Source organism: Fukomys damarensis, unplaced genomic scaffold, assembly GCF_012274545.1.
Source record: "Fukomys damarensis isolate Sample0158 unplaced genomic scaffold, DMR_v1.0_HiC HiC_scaffold_39, whole genome shotgun sequence".
NCBI classification, from domain to species: Eukaryota; Metazoa; Chordata; class Mammalia; order Rodentia; family Bathyergidae; genus Fukomys; species Fukomys damarensis.
This window is the reverse complement of record NW_022900951.1, coordinates 46,530,222-46,534,986: the sequence shown is the minus strand read 5'-3', so window position 1 is coordinate 46,534,986 and position 4,765 is coordinate 46,530,222. Positions and strand designations below refer to the sequence as shown.

General features: G+C 37.9%; 1 pseudogene; it reads right to left on the bottom strand.

Moving 5' to 3' along the window:
- Positions 1-2,137: 2,137 nt before the first annotated feature.
- Positions 2,138-3,199, bottom strand: LOC109118224 (annotated as a pseudogene).
- Positions 3,200-4,765: the final 1,566 nt, after the last annotated feature.

Below are 4,765 nucleotides of genomic sequence, written 5' to 3'. Positions count from 1 at the left end.
TTCTGATACAAATTAAAACCCAAGATGACCTCATCACATCGCCCCATAAATGTTGACAATGGAAAGAAAACCTTGTCTGTAGTATACTATCACTTCTGGACTGAAAAGTTGGGGAAGAAATTTAATTTTCTTCTTTGCATAGATCAGAAAAACTTAAAAAGCTAAATGTGCTGAGGTCTCTTACTGACTTCAGCAGATGAAGTGAGCCGATAGTGGTAATTCAGTTTTAAGAAATTGTCTGAGTCTCGGTTTGTGTAGATTTTTCAGTACATGCAATATTATTAAAACAGCTTTTACAATTCTGTGTGTGTGCAGAGGCTCCCCGACCCCCTTCCACACCTGTTATTGCTGAACTTTGTAAACTGGCATTGTAACATTACAACAATGTTTTTTTCTTGAATTTCAATAATTTCATTGAAAGATACATCTCTTAGTACCAAACATGATGGTAGTTGGTTAGGTTATCTTTGCCAACTCAAAATTCATGCTTATGTTTTCAAAACATTGAAATATATCTGCTTTATGGTAAAACTGAAGTTATGCACAAAAATGGTTTACAAAAAGCTAAAGGTAGGATATACTGTGGTTCTTTGGTTTATTTTTCAGTGCTTATTTATCCATAACATGAAGTCAAAATTGGTTCCATCCATTCTGGACAGACTCAGAGTTCAGGCTGCACTAACTGTTTATAACCTAACAATACATGTACATCTCCTCCCATTCCTTAGCTCACATGGAGAATTCCAAACACTGCCTCAGCAATCTCATAATTATGGCGATGCCTCCTTACTTTTCTTAAAAACCATTATGGAAATTTGTGAAAATATATTCTAGTCCTTTATTAAAAAAATGGAAGCAAGAGCAGTTTTATGGAAACAGTCTATAGTAAAACCTGGAGTCCTTTATCTAGCCAGAACTTTGGGTAAAGCAAGTTTTCAGAGTGATAATTGATTTTTACTTACTATGTAATATAATAGAACATATTTTTAATGGAACTAGATAGACTGAGGAAGTAGATTAAGTAGATTCTTTATAGAAATTTTTATCATCAATACAAATGTCATCTGTTTTTTAGAAGAAACGTTAAAGATAGTTCAATGAATATGACAAACAGTAGTTTAACACAAACTTTTGGTTTAATACAAAATGTTTTTAAATTTAGATGTAATTCCCATAAAGCAATAACATTCTCATCTACAGGTGCCAAGAAACCATTACATTATCTAGAATCTAACACTTACTATGCCTTTAAAAAGTGCTTGTGTGAAATGTTGGTTTTGATGTAAATATCATAATTTAAATTTTAACATTTAAGTTAAGTAGGTTACCATTTTCAATATCACCTAAATATAATATATTGATTCAATATAGAAAGTCAAATTAGTGTTAGAAATGAAGATTCACAGTTCCCCTTTTCAGCCTTGTAATAAGTGTTTCACATTTATGCCTTTAGCTTTACAGATGAATTCAAATCTAAATAATCCTTTGGCAGCATTATATTCATTAGTTTGCCAAAGATGGAGAACATCATATTAATCTTGTTGTGATGCTTTGAGGGTTCATAACTTAAATCCATTATAACTTTGTGGATCCATAGTTCAGGGTTGTGGAGAAAGGCTTCAAAGACATTTTTTGTTGCTGCAATAATACTATTTATGTGAAGAACACCCCCCCCAACCTACCAAAGTTTATCTAGGGCTGGGGATTTAGCTCAGTGGTACAGAAGTGGTCCAGCAAGCGTGAGGTCCTCAGTTCAATCTCTGGTACCAAAAAACAAACAAACAGAAGTTTATCTAAATACTTCTAACTGTTCAAAGTAAATTTCAGGGTCTCGCTATGTAATTTTGGCTGATCCTAAACTCACTATGTAGCCCAGGCTGGCCTCAAATTCATGGTGATCCTCCTGCCTCAGCCTACCAAGTGCCAGGATTACAGGTGTGTGCCACCATGACCCGCCCTTAGGATATTGTACCTTATATATAGAAAATGCCTTCAAATGTTAGCTGACTAGATTGGTGGTACCAGTTTTTCCCTTTTGTTATTCCAAGTCTATTTTGAAGATAACATTTCAATACTTCAATTGTAGAAGAAATTATATAAACTTCTCTATACAGAGAATAGTAACCAAATTTACCAATTAAGAAACCATTTCAGGAATTGTTGGAAGGTGAGTTATTCTATAGTAACTATGCTTCAGTTGACATGCAGTAATCCCAGAAACAATCCACTCCAACTTCTGAACCTTCGGTTTGGAACACTTGTTTGATGAATATTCAGTTAAACACTTGGATACAAGGTCTTGCTGGAAGATCAGATCTCTGCCATTTATCTTGGAAAGTTTCTGAAGACATTCTACTCATTCTGTCAGCTCTACAGACTTCTGTGCTTGGATCTCCAGTGCAAGGATAGATAAGGCCAACACAGAAGGCTTTGCTTTAGAAAATATGATCTCGCAATGACATGCCTTAAGCTGAGCTTCTAGTCTTTCAAAATCTGGACTATTTTTCCTTTGAAATGGAAGCTTTCTTTTCTTTTCTTTTTTTTGGGGGGGCGGGGGACAGGGTCTCACTATGTAGTTGAGACTGACCTGGAACTCACTATGTAGCCCAAGCTGGTGTCAAACTCACAGTGATCCTCCTGCCTCAGCCTCCCAAGTGCTGGGATTACAGGCGTGTGCCACCACCCCCAGCCAGGCTTTCTTGAATGAGTGAATAATAGAGTTGTAGAAAATGAAAGGCAATGGTAGCTTTGACTTTCCAGCACACCTTCTCCAATGCAATCTCTTCCATTCATGTCAAGTCTGAAACCATGAACCAATATTGACTTATTCGGATCAAGTCAGTTGCCAATAGGACATTTCTTTCCTCTTCTATTGACTTTACAGCCAAATAAAAGCGGCTCACCCCAGCACACCCAAGGTGCTTGAGTTATACCTTCATTTTAGACAGGAATTTGTCCAGTAAATTCACAGCTAGAGAAAAACATCTCCATATCAGAGCCAAAGAACTGAGTTGGACTAAAGAAGATCTTTCACTTCAAAGTCCCTCAGTCTTGTAGTCATTCTAAGGCCATTATCGAGTCCAGATTCAATTAGTCTTAAGCTGCAGACCTTTGGCTGACATGTAGCCTCCTGTTCCAACAGGGTATTCAGCTGGTGTACCAGTTTCTGGGAGTCACTTGGTGTCAATACTTCTATCATCTTGGTACAGACTGCGGCTCCTCAGTGTGATCATCCTTCCTGGACCTGCTCTCACTTCAGCCCATGATACTAGATATGAGAGGCCCAGCGGGCAAGGACACTCAGGGGCAGGAGGGAGAGGTTTGGGGAGGGAAAACTATCCTGGGTGGAGGTCTCCACAGCGTCACAGAAACTACATCAGGCTCCTCCACGTCAGACCACCGCTCAGGCTTGCAATAATGTTTTGTTGCACCAATTTTATAAACTTTAAAGCGCAAAATTTGTTACGTTTCAGAAGCAAACCAAAGGTGTATTTCTCATGGTTTTTGCTGCCATCTTTAGCAGCATTTAATGGAGGATTTGTAACAGATAAAAATAAATGAGATTGCAAATTCTTTTTAAAATCTTAAACCATGTACAAACTTTTTGGTTGAAATTCTATAGGATAAGTTAAATTGCATTCTCTTATCCAATATGAGTGTATTTCTGTAACATAATTATGTTGAAATAAAAATTTTTAAATCACAAAAAAGAGACAATTTAACAATGACAAAAGGTCTAACAGAAGAAAATAACAGTAGTTAAGTAGAAGGAAAAGATAGGAAAGCGGCAACAGGAAAATAAGGCAATGGCAAAGACAAGTCTATTAGTACACTGTGGATAGTATTAATTACCCAATCAAAAGACAGACTGTCAGAATGGATCAAGAAACAAAACTCCAATGGTATGCTGTATACAGGAAACACATTTAACCCAAATGAAAATCACTAACTAAAAATCAAAGGATGACCTCTTGTAACCTTTGCTGCCTTGTATGTGCCATGTTGTTTCTGCTCTGCCATGACTGAGTGTCATCCCTGCCTTGTAGTCAGCTGGCTATTGACTGAAACCTGTACAGACTGTAAGCCAAATAAACCCCTTCCCTTCTAACTTTGGGTGTTGGGTATTCTGTCTCAGCAATGAGAGAGAGAGGTAACGAACACAGAAATTTGGCACAGAGTAGTGCAGTTGTTGCTGTGACATTACCTGGCCATGTGGCTCTAAAGCCTTTGGAACTGGCTTGTGGGAAGGAAAAGAGTTAGGAAAGATCCAGAGATGATGGCTAGAGATGCTGCTCTGGAACACCTTAGGCTGTTCTGTATGGGGGATCATATCAGAGTTAAAAGACCAGAAAGCTTGTAAAGACCATGATAGAGACGCTTCTGCTAGGAAGAAAGACTGCATGGGCTGTTGGACTTCAGAGGGTGGGTGTTATGCATTGGCAGAAAGTTTGTCTGCATTTTGTTCATGTCCAGAGACTTTGCCTGAGTTTGAGATTACAGGCGGTGGAATAATTTATCTTTCAAAAGAGATTTCAAGGCAGTCGAACATTAAGGCCATGGTATGACTATTGTTTGGAGCTTTCAGCCAGATCTATGTTGAGAATCAAGAGCAAAAAGTGCAGCAGAATGATTTAAAATTTTTTGAATTGGGCCAGAAAGGAAGCTCCAGTAAAGCTGAGAACTGCAAAGATAAAGCAGAGCAGATCTTGATTACTCAGAAGGAGCAAGAGAATAGAAAAGATGGTTTGAGGGCATCACAGGAAGC